Source organism: Hetaerina americana, unplaced genomic scaffold (genome assembly GCF_022747635.1).
Source record: "Hetaerina americana unplaced genomic scaffold, ioHetAmer1.1.p SCAF_40, whole genome shotgun sequence".
In the NCBI taxonomy this organism is placed as follows: Eukaryota; Metazoa; Arthropoda; class Insecta; order Odonata; family Calopterygidae; genus Hetaerina; species Hetaerina americana.
In genome coordinates this window covers 1,880,667-1,900,522 of record NW_027286986.1, presented here as the reverse complement: position 1 = coordinate 1,900,522, position 19,856 = coordinate 1,880,667, and positions in this window count along the sequence as shown.

The window sequence follows — 19,856 nt, the reverse complement described above, 5'->3', positions numbered from 1 at the left end:
CCAAAATTTCAAAACTGCACATTTATCTATATTAAGTGTTAATCCCCATTTATTCCAACATTCCGAGATATTGTCTAAGTCTCTAGAGAGTAGCTCGCGATCTAGTTGGCTCCTTATTTCCCTGTATATCACCGTGTCGTCAGCAAATAACCTTAGATTACTACTAACGTCTGTGCTTAAGTCATTTATGTATATTAAGAACAGAAGAGGGCCTATTAAACTTCCCTGGGGGACGCCCGAAGTTACATCTCTATCCGTTGAGCACAACCCATCTATGACTACTATTTGTTTGTGGTTTGACAAGAAGTCTCTAATCCAATTAATTATTTTCCCATTGATCCCATAGTATTTAAGTTTATGTAACAATTTATTGTGTGGGACTTTGTCGAAGGCTTTTTTGAAATCCAGGAATACTGCATCGACTTGTGTGTTGTTTTCTCCCGATCTAAGTATATCGTTAATGAAGAGACCATGTTGTGTTTCGCAAGATCTGCTTTTCCTAAATCCGTGCTGGTTGTGGGTTAGTATTTCCCTACTATCAAGAAATCTCATAATGTTAGTGACAATAATGTGTTCCAATATTTTACAAGAGATCGATGTTAAAGAAATGGGTCGGTAATTGGTTGGTTTATCCCTATCGCCGCCTTTATAGATGGGAGGTATATGGGCTAGCTTCCAGTCGCGAGGCACTGAGCCTTCTTCTATCGATTTTAGAAAAACAATATGTAAAAATGGGGCAATGTCGTCAGCTAATTCCTTTAATATTCTAGCAGTTATTTCTTCCGGACCAGGTGCCTTGTGTGCTTTGATACTACGGAGCAGATGTACTATTCCCTGCTTGGTCAGGGTAAGATCGCTCATGTGTTTCCCGGGTGGGTGTGGAGGATCGTTTGGTGCGTTTGTGTTTTTGTTGTCGACGCTCTGGAAAAAATGGTTTAACATATTTGCCTTTTTCACGCTATCTGTAATGATTTCCCCATTTTCCGTCCTCAAAGAGTGAACAGTGGGACGTTTACCCTGTATTTCCCTAACATAGGACCAGAATGACTTTGGATTTTCCTCAAGATATTCGCTTAGCATTTTAGATTTAAAACAGTGTAGTGCTGTGCGCATAATACTTTTCGTCTTACTACGACATTCTTTTAGTTGCTGTTTGGTTGAATTCATATAAATTACGTATATCGTCACTTTTTAAAATTTGACTGTAGCTTTCTTTGCCTTCTTAATGCCGATTTGACTTCCCCGTTGTACCATCTAGGTTCCTTACTGTCGCATTTGAATTTGGACGGGATGTACGTCTTTATTCCTTCGCGTAAAATATTTGAGAAATAATTCCAAGTGTTCTCTGTATTTGTTGTCCGTGTTTTTGTGATGTATTCTGGTATTTTTATGTTTAAATATTCTCTTAGTCCGTTAAAATTTGCCTTGTTGTATTGGTATATTTTACGCTTTTCTTTGTTTATTTTGATGAACTTAGTTTTTAATTCTACGAAAATAGCCTTATGGTCACTGATTCCGTCTATTATTTCAATGTTAGTAATGATTTCGGGCATAGAAGTCGCAAAGTTGTCTAGTATGCTTTGGCCCCGTGTTGGTGATTTAACAATTTGTTCTAAGGAGTGTTTTGTGAATATATGAAGGAGTTCTTGGCATGAATCTCTGTTTTTGGCAAATTTTCCTACGCAGTAGTTGTCCCAGTCAATTGACGGTAGATTTGTGTCACCAACGATTATAGTAATACTGTTGCTTTGTCTACTGCTGATAGTGGATATTTGTTCGTCGAGCTTGTGTAGGACATCTGTGTTAGAATCTGGGGGTCTATAAAATGAACACACGTATAGGCTTCTGCCGTTGTAGTCCTTAATGTTGCACCAAACGCTTTCTATGTCATTTACGTCGCATTCATATCGTTGGCTACTGAGATGTGACTTTACTGCAATAAATACTCCCCCACCCAACCTATTTGGTCTGTCCCTTCTGTAAATTGTGAAACCGTTTGGAAAAACCTCATTGTTTGTTATATCTCCCATGAGCCAACTTTCTGTTCCAACTACTATGTCTGCGTTTGTACTGACAAAAATATGTTCAATATCCGATATTTTGTTTCTAATGCTACGGCAGTTTAATGTTATAATTTTAATATGGCTAATAACTTCTTGTTTTTCGGTTTTATGTACGCTAACAAAACTGTTTAGAGACGATTCGTGGTGAACAGAGACAAAAGAATTACATTCACTTGCATTGCTATCTGTTATGTATGTAGAGGCACCAATTTTATTAAATTTACGTGAGTTATATGCTGTTTTAACGCAAGTGTTTGTTTGTTCAATTTTTTTGGGGATATGAGAGGCATTACCTGAACTGAATTGACAAAAAGCGCTGGATTCTACTTTATTTTTCCCAATATATGACCTACGCTCTTGCCTACCAGCTATGCTAAACCCTCGAAACGTTTTCGTGTAACCTACGCGTTACCAACTGCGATTCCTCGGCAGTATAATGGACCCCGGAGCGATTAAGGGGTACCCGACACGATGAGAGGACGGGCCTTAGATCAACGAAGTCCGCTCCGATTCCCCGGCAAAATCCCAGCAATCTCTGATTTAAACCCTCAATGCGGCTCCAAACGAGCCTTTCGCGGTCTACACGCGGCTTAATACTACATATGCTTAATTTAATTGGGACCTTCAACTCTGCCTCGACTCGTTTCACCTCCGAGTGCATCTCCTTAAAGGAGCGCAGGATCTCTTCAGATCCACGTTCCGAGGCGTCGTTTGTCCCGACATGAGCCACAATGCGTAGCTTGGAGCAGCCCGTATTACTGACGGCCGCGTTCACCGCCAGCGTCGCCTGGGGTACCCCGCCGCCTGGTATACACCAGGACGACAAGAATCCAACACCTCCGTCCTGTTGGACTCTGCGGCGCAGCGGATTCATTATACGCCGGACATTTGAACTACCTAATATAACGGTTCCCTCCCTCCCCGACCGCTGATGCCTTACCCTAGGCAGTGTCCTCGGAGTCGGGATAGGGGCTGCAGGTACGGTGGTGCTGTCATCCGACAGCACCTGGTACCTGTTGGAGACGGGGATGGTATCTGCCTCCGCAGAGTCCAATCCTCGCCGCAGCGTTACCTTCTCCTTGCCCCGAGGGACGGCCCTCCAATCGTCCGACCTACGGACGTGAGACACTCCCTCGTTGAGAGATGGGACACGGGGTAGGTCTCCAATCGCCTAGCCACGTGTTGCATTCGGACGAATCCGTGCACCCCTATGGGCGTGGCGGGTTTTCGTATTCGCATTCTGAGCACCATCTCTCCCGAGGAAAGCCCTCCGGCTGGCGATCTCCGATCGAAGCTGCCGCACCTTTCTCTCCAGCATGACGATACGGGCCCTTAAAGCCGCGCATTCGCCAGTGCCTTCGAGCATGGCAACAGTGGACCTGGATGAAGCCATCCTAATTTAACTACCGAGTTCCCAACAAAAGCTAACCTGTATACACTATGCTAAAATTTCTAGAAGGGGATAGCTAAATTTAGCTCAAACAATAAGTTACGATTTGGAATTGAATATGAAGCCTAAGTGGAAAAAACGATGCTTGAGTAAGGTCTGGCTTTCAGAGGACCAAAAAAAAGATAGTAAGAAAAAGGAAAGCACTCACCGGTCACCAATCAGAGTTGAAGGACAAAAAACACCACTATCCACTAAATAAAATACTACTACCACACACTACGGTTAACAAACCACACACAAAACGAAAACTATATAAACGAAGCAACGTATACGTTGACACTACACTGCACTTCACTAAAACCAAAAGCACCAAGAATCAAGCTGGCAGGCAGGTAGTCTCTGGTGGGTCAAACCGGTTACCAGGAGCGCTCAGTAGGCAGGTCAGCTCAGGTTGAGGGCCAGAGACAGAATGAGGGGGGGTAGTTCAGTTTTCATTTGACTGCGTTTAGTAGTTAGCGGCTAGGTAGCATAAAAATAGGAATTTCTGTAAATGTCATTGTGCCGATACATTTATAATTCTTTTAGTTCATAGAATAAATGTTACCCGTCCGTTTTACTTCACCTCGAAACATTAAATTTTTATCGCGGCGATTTTATTGTAACCACCCTCTTGTATATTGTCACCTCCGCGTTACTAATATTCCAGGGATGTCAAAGTCTCATAATGTTTTCAAATCGTTATTTCTACAGTATTGGAGGAAAGTCCCTGATCCGATCCAATTATTCTTCATTTTTAAATATTGCCCATTTTTTTGTTAGCTTTCTACTTAACGTTTCTTCCTTCGACGTATTTAGGAGACTTCTAATATAGCATTAATATCGGTTTGCAGTCGCTCCATGCCAGAGAAATCGAGCGCTTTCCGAGATGTAAAGCGTCAATCAGCTACTTTACATACTTTCATAGCGAATGTTCTATTTCAAACCAGTTGTATTAATAACTTATTTTACTTCAATGCAACGATTTTATTTAAATGGATATCAAGTTGATCACTATGTTAAAGTTGTTTTATATAATGTATAATTTTGTTTTATAATAAACTTGTTATCTTCAAAATGAATTTGGTAAATCATATGAATTATTGTGACTTCAAGGCTGTTTTCCGCCAATGCTTGCAGGAAAAAGTTTTAAAAACCCCAGTCCAAATCTAAATGTAAACCTCCATGTTCTCAAAGATTGGAGAGGCCCTGTAAGCTAATAGGGGTTGAACCTCCTCATGCAAATCCAAGCTGCGAAGTCCAAGGACTCTCCCAATCCTCACGTGCGATTCATTCTGTTCTCTGCTTTCCCTCATGCTTTCTTCCTCATCGGATATTTTGTCACCCATCACGGTCAGTCTTCCATAAACTTAATTCATTTTCCACGTTCATTTTTGTTCGGTATCACAGGACGATCGCCAATGAACTGGAGCTTTTTATGTACCATAGTTGTGCCTTAGAAGTTCAACTCTGCCCTCAAGTCAATGGACTTCTTTGAGATATATTTTAAGTGGACATGTCAAGGTCAGACCTATACAATCACGCGATATTTCGCGTATGTGGGGGAAGAAAAATCACACAAACACCTTTGCATATGCAAATCAAATCTTCGCGAAACCTTAAATTTTCAGATTTCCTCACCCGAATCCATATTCTGCATGAACATGGTTGTTGCGAGCATTCACAGCTTGACTACGAGCATGGAAAGGAACTAGCGGGACTATTGCGTTACTAGCGTTACGCTACTATGTTTACAAGTCTCATGGGTATTAGTGGGGTAAGGGGGACCAACGCAAATCTCAAAACACAACGAAAGATCCACGCGCGTCTCAGGATTTTCAGTTGAAGGATCCATGCTGTGGTGTCATTTGGTCACGTTGTACAACAGGGGTCAATTAATTGTTATTTTTCTGACTCCGGTCAATTTGTCACTATGTTAATACCTTCACAATTAATCATTGGTTTATTTTTTTCGTTTTCTGCCCACTAAAATTATAATAATATTACTTTTATTTTTGCTTAAAATTTTATTTATATTATTGCATAACATTATAATTATTTCTGGCGCGAGATAGGTAAAATTAGAGCTAAACTTAATACAAAATTGATTATTTTCAAGGTTGAATTATTTAACCTTTCATAAAGTTTAAAAACGGCTAATTTTCTGCCAAGAATTCAGTTATTATGAGTAGAAAATACTTGCGTTAATACGTGAATACAATTGCTCAATATAAATAAATGCTTGTTCAAGTAACAATATAACATTCGCTGAATTGCATCCCATTCCAATTTATATTCCAAAATGATTTCTAGTTCCTATTTTTCACTGTGAATTCTTGTAATTCCCAAATCGAAGCAAAGGATCTACATAAATGCACCAATAATAGATTACTCAATATCGGATTCCGTGTAAATATTTCTACATCTTTTAGCATCTCTTGAATATGAGCCTGTTTTCTGCACTGTAGAGCGTGACAATATCCAAAAACTGAGTTTTAAAATTTCATCACCCACGTGGGTATGTTTATTATATTTCGAAAAAAAATAAGGCAAAATGTTAAAGATAGTGTAGACTTTGATAAAATGAGTTTTGATGCAATTATTGACAAACTCGTTAATCGGCAATCTGTACAGAATTAGTTCAACAGATTCAGGCTTGAGGTCGTGGAAGTTCATCATAATGAAATAAGGACAATTTGCACTTTTCCACAGTTTAAACTGTGGAAAAGTGCAAATTGTCCTTATTTCACTGTACAGAATTGTGGAAAAAAATGTAAAGGTTACATTTTCACTGTGTATCTGTCGAACCCAAACCATTTTTCTACAGAATCCTTGAATTGCATTTCTGTTTTATTAGGAAACTCTCTAAAATAAACCTCTACATTGAGAGTTACAAGAACAAGGTTCTATCAGGCTCTTTGGTAAAGTTTACATCTAACTCATTTATGAAGAAAAATATAATAAGGATTTTACTCAGTTGTATGCTAAAAATACAAATTGAAATGGAATAGTGTACTGTGTAATTCCAAACCCTTCCACAGAGTTTGTTGAATCGCAAAGTCAATAATTTCATTGCATTTCAATAAACTACGAGGGTCATCCGGAAAGTAGTACCCGTTCGTGCCGCATGAAGTGCTGACGACGCGAGTAGCCGCTGGACGAGGTCAGATAGCTTCAGTGGCTTGTCTGCCTTCTCTGAGCCAAGTTGCGTGACGCTAGCATTGCCTGTGTTGTTTCTGTGATTGTTTACAATGTTTAAAAAAATTGAGAACGCCGCCAGTTGTGAAGTGAGGGCAGTGATTAAATTCCTCAATGCAAGAAACGTTCGCCCATGTGATATTCATCGCCAATTAAAGGAGGTGTATGGAGACAATGTAATGTACGAGTCGTCTGTTCGGCGGTGGTGTCGCAACTTCAACATGGGGAGGGGGAACACACACGACGATGAGCGTTCGGGGAGACCGTCTGTCATTACAGACCAACTGGTGAGCTCAGTTGACGAATTCGTGAGGAACGATCGGCGCGTCACAATTGATGACATCTGTGAGCATTTTCCCAATGTTTCTCGAACAATTGTTCATGAAATTGTTAAACACCATCTGCATTATGCAAAAATTTGTGCAAGATGGGACAAAATATCGGATATTGAACATATTTTTGTCAGTACAAACGCAGACATAGTAGTTGGAACAGAAAGTTGGATCATGGGAGATATAACAAACAATGAGGTTTTTCCAAACGGTTTCACAATTTACAGAAGGGACAGACCAAATAGGTTGGGTGGGGGAGTATTTATTGCAGTAAAGTCACATCTCAGTAGCCAACGATATGAATGCGACGTAAATGACATAGAAAGCGTTTGGTGCAACATTAAGGACTACAACGGCAGAGGCCTATTCGTGTGTTCATTTTATTGACCCCCTGATTCTAACACAGATGTTCCACACAAGCTCGAAGAACAAATATCCACTATCAGCAGCAGACAAAGCAACAGTATTACTATAATCGCTGGTGACACAAATCTACCGTCAATTGACTGCGTAGGGAAATCTGCCAAAATCAGAGATTCATACCAGGAACTTCTCCATATATTCTCGAAACACTCCTTAGAACAAATTGTTAAATCAGCAAAACGGGGCCAATGCATATTTTTGCGACTTCTACGCCCAAAATCATTATTTACCTTGAAATAATAGACGGAATCAGTGACCATAAGGCTATTCTCGTAGAATTAAAAACTAAGTTCGTCAAAATAAACAAAGAAAAGTGTAAAGTATACCTATGCAGCAAGGCAAGTTTTAACGGAATATAAGAATATTTAAAAATAAATTTTACAAGAATAGAAGAAAAAAACACTGACAACCAATACAGAACACACTTCAAATTATTTCTTAAATATTTTATGCGAAGGAATAAAGACGTATATCCCGTCCAAACTCAGATTAAGGAACCTAGATGGTACAACGGGGAAGTCAGATCGGCATTAAGAAGGCAAAGAAGGCTACAGTCGAATTTTAAAAAGAGTTTAAAAAGTGACGATAGAGTTTATGTGAATACATCCAAACAGAAACTAAAAAACTGTCGTAGTCAGACAAAAAGTATTATGCCCACAGCATAAAACTCTTTAAATCTAAAATGCTAAGCGAATACGTATCTTGAGGAAAATCCAAAGTCATTCTGGTCTATGTAGGGAATACAGGGAAACGTCTAACTGTTTCTTTGAAGACGGAAAAGGGAGATTTATTGCAGATAGCCCAAAAAGGCAAATGTTTTAAACCATTTTGGATGTGCGTCTTCAATGAAAACGCAAACGTACCAAACGATCCACCACACACACCCGGGGAAATCAAGCGATCTTACATTGACCAAGCAGGGAAGAGTACATCTGCTCCGTAGTATCAAAGCACACAAGGCACCGAGTCCGGAAGGAATACCTGCTATAATATTAAAGTAATTAGCTGAAGACAATGCCCCGGTTTTACTTATTGTTTTTCTAAAATGGATAGAATTGAATGGATGGAAGACTCAGTGCCTCGCGATAGGAAGCTAGCCATTATAACTCCCATCTATAAAGGCGGCGATAGGGATAAACCAACCAATTACCGACCCATTTCTTTAACATCGATCTCTTGTAAAATATTGCAACACATTATTGTCACAAACATTATGAGATTTCTTGATAGAAGGAAAATACAATCCGCAACCAGCACGGATTTAGGAAAAGCAGATCTTGCGAAACACAACTTGGTCTCTTCATTCACGATACACTTAGATCGGGAGGAAAGAACACACAAGTCGATGCAGTATTGCTGGATTTCAAAAAGTCCTTCGACAAAGTCGCACACAATAAATTGTTGCATAAACTTAAATACTATGGGATCAATGAGAAAATAATTAATTGGATTAGAGACTTCTTGTCAAATTGCAAACAAATAGTAGTCATAGATGGGTTGTGCTCAACGGATAGAGATGTAACTTCGGGCGTCCCCCAGGGAAGTTTAATAGGCCCTCTTCTGTTCTTAATCTATATATATAAAGGAGAGTGTTTGTTTGTATGTATGTAATTTGTTTACTTTTTTGCTGTCATAGAAACAGCATTTTTCCAACTATGCCAGCAGGATACTTTTGCAAGAATACTATTGTATTCAGAATTGCCGAGATATTATACGTAGAATACATCAAGGAAAGTCTTTTGTAGAAGAAAAATGGGCAACTTTGATCCTGAGAATAATGTTTATTCATGTGACGCATTGGGCCGAGCCTACACAGTCCATCCTAACAACGCCGAATTTTATTTTTTAAGAATGCCTCTCTCATTTGCAGAATTAAGAACGGTAAACGGAGAAATATGTGAGACATTCAGAGAAGCTTGCCAGAATTTAGGGTTGCTAGAAGGAGATCAACACTGGGATGACTCATTGCGAGAGGCCAGTTTGATTTCTCTTCCAGGACAAATCCGAATTTTGTTTGCCATCATAATAACCTCCCGTAATCCATCTAACCCAAAAACAATATGGGAAAAATATAAAGAATCAATGAGTGAGGATATACTGGCTAAAGTTCGAAGTGAAAATCCTACATTGGATATTACGTTTAACTCCGACATTTTTAATAAAACTTTGATTATTTTGGAGGAAAAGTGTATCACCATGGTTAACAAGACTTTAGTGGAACTCAGTCTTTTTGAACCTGTACAAGATGAACAGGGTGTATTTTATCCAGATTATATACGTGAAACTAGCTACAATGTCTTAGACTTAGAAGCATACATCGCGGATAAAAAGCCACTTCTTAATGAAGATCAGAAATTCGCGTACGAAACAATAATGGATCAAGTAGATAAACAAGAAGGAGGTATCATTTTTCTTGATGCTGCTAGTGGCACGGGAAAAACATTTTTAATTAATTTAGTTTTCGCTGAAATCAGGGTTCATGGAGAAATTACCTACTCTAGCCGTTGCATCTTCAGGTATTGCAGCGACATTAATGGAAGGAGGAAGAACAGCCCACTCTGCCCTTAAGTTGCCACTTAATATTTCCCGACAAGAAAATCCCACATGTCATATAAATAAAACAAGCGGCCAGGCACAAGTTCTTATAGAATGTACATTGATAGTATGGGATGAGTGTACGATGGCTATTAAAAAATCTCTTGAGGCCCTCAACGCAACACTTCAAGATCTTAGAGGAAACTGCAGTTTAATGGGAGGAGCTCTGGTACTCCTGTGTGGAGACTTCCGTCAAACTCTGCCTGTCATTCCAAAATCGACTCCAGCCGATGAAATTTATGCCTGTTTAAAACATTCTGTTCTATGGAATCATGTCCAAGAAATTAGCCTTAAACAAAACATGCGAATCCTCTTAAGAGATGGGAATGCTCAAAATTTTGCAAATAAACTTTTGGAGATTGGAGAAGATAGATTAGTTATTGAAGCATCTGGTATGATAAAATTGTCATCAGATTTATGTGTATCGGTGAAAACTGTCCGCGATATGATACAAGCAGTCTATCCTAACGTTAATCAAAATTATAAAAATTTAGAATGGTTGCGAGAAAGAGCCATTCTTGCTCCTAAGAATGATGATGTTAATGAAATTAACAAGGAGATACTAGCCATGCTGCCAGGAGACGTGATTGAATATAAATCGGTTGATACCGTAGTGGATGCTGACGAAGCCGTCAATTATCCAACGGAATTCCTAAATTCACTTGGTCCAGCTGGATTGCCACAACATCGCCTTATACTTAAAGTAGGATTTCCAATCATTTTATTACGAAATTTAGATCCACCAAAACTCTGCATTGGGACACGATTGTGTGCGACAAAATTAATGAAAAATAAAATCCAGGCAGTCATTTTAACTGGAAAAGGAAAAGGCGAAATAATTTTTATTCCACGGATACCTCTAATCCCAACTGATCTTCCCTTCAACTTTAAAAGATTACAGTTTCCAGTCCGGCTAGCTTTTTCAATTACCATTAATAAATCACAGGGACAGTCTTTAAAGTTTTGTGGTGTTGATCTAAGATCGCCATGTTTTAGCCACGGGCAACTTTATGTTGCTTGCTCCAGAGTAGGTTCGCCTAAAAATTTATATATTCTTTCTCCTGAATATGAAACAAAAAATGTAGTTTATAAACAGGTGTTAAATAAAAAAGATTCTTAAATTTGTATGAAGTAGTGTATTATTGTTGTTTATAATTTATTGTTTTTCTTTATGTAGTATATTTATATTATTGTTTCTCCCTACCCGTGCAAAGCCGGGTATTCAGCTAGTATACATTGAAGTGTTCTGCATTGTTGGGTTTCACCGCGTCATTGTTTGATTCTGACAACAGTTTCGCCGAAGTTGCATTCGGCGTCTTCAGGTCGAAGATGAGGGACTCCAGCGTACTGGACTGCAAGGCTTTGTGTGGTCCTTGCTCTGCGCCTTTCCAGCCGTCAAGGCTACTAAGGCGAGGGGAATTCAACTGCGTCGTCAGGCGTTTGTTTTTTCCTTCCCGCTTAAAGGAGCCTTGGCTTCTTCTTCACAGGAAGGCCGTCCGCCGTAGTAAGGGAAGCTATGGGGCGCTTAAAGCATGAGGGACTCAGAATTTTGCCACCCCTATATAGGTGGTCCCGTCTAGTGGCTGCTCGCTGATTGGTCCGTCCCCGGAGAACTCTCTTCCACGCGTTGTTGAGATGGTAGCCTTCATCTCTGTAAATATTCTCCGGTTTTTTTGCGACCTCATTTGCTTCTCTAATTAATCGTGAATAGTATCTACTCTCAAAGGAGCTGAAGAAGTCGACTATCAGAGAAGGAAACTGTTGTCAGAATCAAACAATGACGCGGTGAAACCCGACAATGCAGAATATAGTACTTCAAACCACCGCCGCGAAAACCTACGCAGCCATATACTTAATATACATTAATGACATAAGAACACACGTTGGTAGCAATCTTAGGTTATTTGCTGACGACACGGTGGTATACAGGGAAATAAGGTGCCAACTAGATCGCGAGCTACTCTCTAGAGACTTGGACAATACTATATCGGAGTGGTGCAATAACTGGGGATTAAGATAGATAAATGCGCAGTTTTGAAATTTTGGAACAAATGAAGCGAGGAACAGGATATAAACTACAAAATAGAGGGTTCACTATTGACTACAGCCTATCAAGTTAAATATTTGGGGGTTGTTCTGACACCACGCCTAATGAAAAAGTTAAAGAGAGGTGTTATTTTGCTCTAGTTAGACCTCATTTGGAGTATGCAGCAAGTATTTGGGATCCTTGGGAGATGTGTGACAGGTCTCTTAGGGGAATTAGGCTGGGAGCCACTTGAAGTACGGAGACAGCAAGCGAGGCTTAGACCTTAAGAAAGGTTAAGAACAAACGAGTTTAACTATGATGGTCGGAGGCAGTGCGTAAACACTGAAGGAATTAAAATAGCCCCAAACAATTGAGGTAGATCAGACCACAGAGATAAATAAAGGGAGATAGATTCCAGTACAGATAGATATGCTAATTCTCTCCCCGAACAGTCAGAAATCATTATGTTAAGAAACTGAAATGACTTTAGAAATATTAAAAACATTGAATTTACAACGTCGGAGCAAAGTGAAACCCTGCAAAGCTGTTAGGTATACTTTCAGGTGTATGTGTATGTTAGCTGGTAGTTTGAGTGTTTGCATGTGTGTGGGGTGTAAGTGTTCTTGCATGAATGTATGCCATGTTTTTTTTTGTGGATTAATGAATTTGTAGTTTTTCAGGCGGTTTTTTTCTAAAATGTGGGTGGTGTCCTTACACCCCCCACCACACGCCCTTGTTGCGGCTTGTGGTGCATAAAGTAGATGTAGATGTAGATTTTTTAACACATCCTTATTATGGAGTGGTCGTAAGTTTGTTTCCCTATTTATTAATCTTGTATTGCTTGCGTGTGATTGAGGTACACCTGAATCACTATTTCCCAGACACACCCAAGTGTCTTATTATGTGTTCCCTATCTTTCCCCTTGCTTGTAACTTGTTTTTGCCTCCTCCCCCTCAAACAAGCCTAGTGCCAATAAAAGTTACGGTCTCTACTATTTCGTCTATTTGTATTCAGGAGACGCCCAGCTGCCGTGGTGGCGTGTGCCATCACAGGAGGTGTATAGGAAGGAAGGAAGATATATTTAAATATGCCATTGTAATTTCAGTTCAATCCCCCTATCGTTTTTTGAGGATTCAAACAACGTTTAAATGTTTGGCAGGCTCTCAGTCTAATAGTGGCAATGATTGATATTTCTGCCGATGAAATACTCGTGTTTGAACATATATTCACTGTAACAAGCAGAACCACGAAGATTCTGCATGACATACCCAGATTTCATAGTTAGGGTACCTGCATTTATGGGCTACCGTCTCGTCCTGAGCATTGATATTTTATTTTAGGTATTCATATAAATAGTTGTTTTAGTACCCTGCAAGCCACTGCTAGGGTAAGTGGAAGGGGGTAAAACACACCGGACTGATAGTGACCCGCACATACATAATTCTATCGCGGTTGGACAAAGTTATTCTGATCTCGTACCGTTCGTAAAAAACATGACATCTTAATTCTCCCTGTTGTATATTTAATCTTTCTAATTTAATTCAGATGGTCTGCCCTGTCGTAGTAAGATGGGGCAAATAATATATTTTCAACATCACTGCTAAAGAGACACACTTCCAACTTATTTAAGAGGTCCAATCTGTAACTTAACCTTTGCTCCATCGAGTGATTCCCAGCCTAGCTGCTCTAATATTTTGGATACGCTACCAAGTTTATCACAACAACGTTTTACAAATCTAACTCCTCTATGCCGCCCGCGATTCAATTCGGCAATTGATCCAATTTCATCGGGATCCCATATACTTGCAGCATATTCTAAATGAGGCCTAACCGACGACAGGTAACACTTCTCTTTGACCTTTTCGTCACATTTATCCAGTACTCTTCAAATAAGTCCTAATTATTTGTTAGCTTGTCCACACATTCCCCGTTTATGTTTCACCATAAAGAAGCCGTGAGTGAGGGTAACGCCCAAGAGTGTAATCTAGTCCACACATTCCATTTCGATGGTCCGGATACTCTGGGCGTTCGGTAGGATATAGCTCTTTTCCAAAAATAGTGCGTCTTACCAAGATGTTTGACTGGGTAGCCTTCCTATTAAAACTTCCAATTTTAGAAATAATTTCTCTTGAGATGGGTGCGCAGTCCAAGCAGAAAATTCGCTTGAGGATGTGATCAACGTGATACGCGCGTGAGGTGAATCACTAATCACGCGATTTAATCGGCACTTCAAAGCCATGTGTTCGGCCACTTATTGGAGCGTTCCTTTCCAGGGTTTGCGTCCTGGGTGCATTCCCTGGAAATGGAGATGGGAAAAACAAAGGGTAAGAGTTTATGGTTTATTGAGCTTCGTTGTAAGCATAAGTAATAGGAACTTTGTCTCTCCCTTCGTTGCCCTCTGATTTGATTGGAACATGAACTGTACGACCCGAAGCTCCGTTCGGGAAGAGATCTACTCTAATTTTCCGATAACCAACCTTCCGATCGACTGTTGTACATGGCTATAGGTGAGAATATGGATTCCAAGTTTTGACCTGGAGGTTCAAAAAAGCCACAAATCGAGGATTCGGCCAAAAATTCAAATTTGACGATCGGAAACTCAGTAAAACACAAGCACCTGACTGCTAAAATAATTTTCACAATTTACATAGTTATTCATCGCTGTTTATGTTTCAATTCCAGAAGCTCTTGTGCTGATGCGATGTAGATATACTAGTAGTAGGTACAGAGTAATCGGACTGTAATGACCGTCCATCATTGCCTCTCATCCTTTGCAAATGACGCTTACCTGCGTAGAACTACGGCTGGGAAGAAAAGTAGCGTTCAAATTTGTGTATTAATTCAGTTCTCGACACTTGAGTCAGTATAATCTTAGCTCATTAATACCAAGAATTCTGATTAGCTCTAATTACGAGTCGTACTCCGTCAGGTATAACTTGTCAATCTCCTGATTCATTCATCATTCCCAACTGGAGATTTTTTTCATCGGCGTCTCCTTACATCGGGAATTCTTTGGCTTTCCTTGCAATACTCCGCCTCCATTTTTCCTTCGCCTATTTTTTTCAGAAAACCTTTGCGTCTCAAAATATGTCCAACCTGTTTACTTAAACTACTTCATGGGACCTCTCTATCCAGCTAATATTCTAAGAATTTGATTTACCATTTTTCGTCTTTCCGTTTTATTTTCATTATTCTTAAATTGTCGATACCAACGCTTTCATAGTTTCTCGTCTTGGTTTCTTTGTTATCAACACGCAGCATGTCGCAAATTTATGGAAAACATAACTTTTATTTAAGAAGCCGTCTCTTGATGTCTAGACAAAAACTATTGCACATAAGTACACGTAGTTTGCGACTATTTCGAATGCCTCCGAAATTAATTACTTCAAATATTGACTATTTTCACTTTAAATAAAACAACTTCCCAACACTATTTTTGTGCGTGCTATATAAATAAGGAAAGTTTTATTCTTACAAACAAGAGAACACTCTAAACGAATAAAAACTACTTTTCAGGAGACGCATTTTCATTTCTTGATAATAACAGACCATACAGTTTTTCGCAACGAATCAAGGACTTGTGATGCAAATAAAAAAATGATATACTCTTTTCTTGACGTTTAATCTGAAATTCGAAACGATTCTTTTAACGACATTTCTATAACCTTGTTAGGAACGCGATGAATCCTGAGGATGGAAAAGGTTCTATATTGAAGAGGCTGGATGAGATTGGGAGGGTAAGGGGTTGTTGGGAAGGGGTTCGGGTGGTCGGAGTGGACGCCGATGGAGGGAGGGCTAGGGGATGATGAGATGGGGATGGGAATAAGGGAGAAGGCAGCCAAGCAGTTAATGAATATTCCAATCCTACGGCTGCTTTTCTTAGGGACGCTGATATAACGGAAAATCAAAGAGAAAATCGTACCCTTTTATGTGAGAATATTCTTAGCGTGTTGCTTGGAGCCCTTACTCGTCCCATCACGCTAACGATCCTTCGCACTCGTCTGGTAGGGAGGACTGACGACCGTCATTTGTTGCTCCAGTCCGTCACGAAAGTCGAGGATCTGTGGGGGAAGGGGTTCGAACGATTTGAGTCGTCACAGGCGATGATGGCAGTTGCCCTGGATTCTTCCCGCCTCACACCCTCCCTGCACACGGCCACTTCAAGGACCGACGCAGAATGCCTAGAGGCCACAATTTCTGAAAATATTGTTCCATGTCTGCTCGCGATTATTTTATTTATATCTATCGGAGATATTTATTGAGTGGAGTGACATTAGATCATGAAGTACATATTTATGAGATACATTGGTCAAATATATTATTTTTAAATAATATAATTTTCTACATCAAATGAAAATTCGCACTTGTAGAATATATTGTGAAGCGTAGTGAGCTCTCCCGGCCGTTGCTTAAACGTTTAACGCCCTCGGTAAGCAAACGAATATCTAGCATATTTTCGGACATTTTCTACCCCGAAAGTCTTGACTACAGATTGAATAACTATGGAATTTTTTACCCCTTTCGGATGGAGATCCGAGGAAAATCCCTCCTCGGCGTGCACCAGACAAGAAATATTCCAATATATTGGAGCACGTCGCAGGACGATAAAAAATCTTCGATTCCTTAAAGAGTAAAGCTTACGTTATGAAGATGAAGCCAGAGGTATTTGCTTTGAATTGTTTGCCAAGAGTAACGCGTTTTCAGCCATCCGAGCGAAAAGGATGCTGATAATAGCACGAGAAGAGTTCCGAGTTTGGAATCAAGTTGAGCGAGTAACTGAATAAGACGATTTAAATTTTAAGATTAGACACGCCATTACCTAGTTAAGATAAACGAGACATTCCATTCATTAAAATTAATCATTCATTAGAGAGTATATGTGTGGAATATAAAATGAAGCTTCGACGACAGTATTGAGAATATCACGAACTAGAAAAGTCAGTTGAAATATTCATGTAGGAGACGATAAAAAAGAGTATGTGGAATGTTCTAAACAGGTATGTACACCTTTATATATATAAAAGTATATATATATATATATATATATATATATATATATATATATGTATATATATATATATATATATATATATATAAGAATCAATATTAATAAAACAAAGGTTATGCGATTTTCTAGAAAGAAAAAGGCCAAGCTTAACATTAAAATAGGAGGGCAAAAACTAGAGCAGGTAGAACAGTTTACGTATCTCGGCAGTGTTTTGGACCAACACGGTCAAAGTAGTAGGGGCGTAAGGAGAAGAATTGCGCTAGGCAAAGAGGCTTTCACAAGGAGGAGGGAGTTGATGACGGGGACGTTGAGAAAGGATGCTAAGAAAAGACTCGTAAAAACTTTGATATAGAGCGTAGCTATACACGGTGCGGAAACGTGGTCATTGAAGCAGGAGGATAGACGTAGATTGGAGGCTTTTGAAATGTGGGTGTGGAGAAGAATGGAGAAGGTAAAATGGACAGAGAAGAAAACAAATGAGGAAGTACTTGGTATGGGCGAAGAGAGGGGTTTGTTGGGAGCAATCCTATGGAGGCAGGAAAAGTGGATGAAGGGGGTGTTGACCGGCAGTGGGATGTTGAAGCCTGTGATAGAGGGTAGAATGTTGGGCAAAAGAGGAAAGGGAAGGAACAGGATAGGGATGTTGGACGGGATGAAGGGAGGAAGAAAGTACTCAGAGATGAAGAGGGACCTGATATAGAGGAGGATGATGGATTGAAATTGAATTTGATATACTATATATATATATATATATATATATATATATATATATATATATATATATATATATATATATATATATATGCACAGTATCGTAGAACTATGTGCGTTAAAAAAATGGGAGAAAAATCACGCGGGCAAAGGAAAATTTTCATGAAAAATAGAATTGAAGACAGGTGTGGTTGTTTGGAATGGTCATGGAGCATGGCACTGAAATGGTGGTTTGAAAATGAGGAAAAAGATGGCGGTAGTAATATTGATTGACTGACAAGCGGTGGATCGCTGCGGTGGATGTCTTCGTTGAAGTTAATCTGGTTGCATTTCTAGCAGTTACCAATGAGTATTTGATCTACCTAATTTAATTAATACGCTTCGATTAGGGTCTATAAAAGTTTTCAGTGCGTAATCACGTGTGCAAGTGCTCTATTTAATAGAAGATTGAGACTAAAACAGAAGTAAAATATTTTATGCGAATTAATTCTCAAATACTCATTGCCAGTATTCATAAGCATTCACCTTCAATTAGTATTCGTAAGTATTCGAAATTTCATATAAGGATTTTAGGTGCTATGAAATCCTTTCACATTCTCAAGAAATAAATCTAACTGAAACAACCAGAGTTATCCCAAGATCTGAGGGCTCTAGTTTTTTGAGTAATAAAAAACAATATCTATGCAACAATTTCAGAGTGTAAAAATCATTCGCCTTGACTGGGATCCGAACCCAGATCCCTCAATATCCGGTCGAGTGCTTTAGCCACTTAAGCTACCGAAGCGTCCTCTCAAACTCTGAAATTTTCCCAGGGAAATCCCAGTCAAGGCGAATGATTTTTACACTCGGAAATTGTTGCATTGAAATGCACATTAGCGGATGACTCCGTTAAAAGTTACTGTTGCGGCATCTCCCGCAGTTTCTTTGGAACAATATCTATTTTCAATAATTTATGCATTTTTTACAGCTCACACTTTTTTATTCACATTGTTTGATGCGTTTTTTACTCATTGTGGTAGTTTTTTATGCTCACTCCATTCCCCCTTGCTGCTATTGGACCTAATCTTTCAACTCGGCACCTTCTCTTGTCACGGGTGACGAAACCTGTATGTCCAACCTCACAACTAAGACCAAATATGTATCATGTGAGCGACAGTATTCCTCACCGCTCAAGTTGTGAAATTTCAAAGCAACAGTCCGCCGGAAAAAAAAACATTTCAACTGTGTGTTAGGACCGCAATGGGCATTGTTGGTCGACTTCCTTGGGTCCTGGCCAATGGCTTGAAAGAAATATGTTGACCTAGGGCGTACGTAACAAGACAAAGCTAGCCCCCACGTCGCCCGTTCAATCGTCACTCTCCTTCAGGAGTTTAGATGAGGCATCAACACCCACCGCCCTTTAAGACGGACTTGGCACCCAGTGGCTACCACTTCCTTACCAAGTGCCTTTTTACATTTGTCCGCAAGGCGCTCTGGTGAAGATGACGATGGGAAAGAAAAGATCCAAAGCTTCCTCGACGATACTGCGGAGAGCTGGTATGCATGTCCATTCCAAAACTGCCCCAGCGTCTACAAAAATTGATTGAACGAAATTGTAATTCTTTAAAATTATTGAGGAAAGTTTAAGATATAAATTATTGTTTCAAAATTTAAAAATTAGCGCTCTTTTTTATGCCTAAAATATATAAATGACTCAATTTTAGGATCGCCCAGGCACATTATATTTATGGGAGAACGTTTGCACCCGGATATTATTTGGTTAATTGGAACCGAAAGGTTACTCCGCGAACTCGCATTTTCATCTGAATTGTTTAGACAACCGACTATAAACATGAGAGATTTTGAGTATTTCATCTACATTGACATGGCACTCTGTGGGTCACCAGCTAGGTGTGAGGGAGGGGGTGAATCCACACTTGGTGGGCACCTTACGCGAACAAATGCGGTCACTTGACCTACATAAAAGACTAGTAATTAAAAAATAGTTTTCCAGTTAAGGCTATAAAAAAATTAATTTTTGTTAAACTCATGGAAAAGGGGCCATCAAAAGGATAATAACCAATAGAATACCACC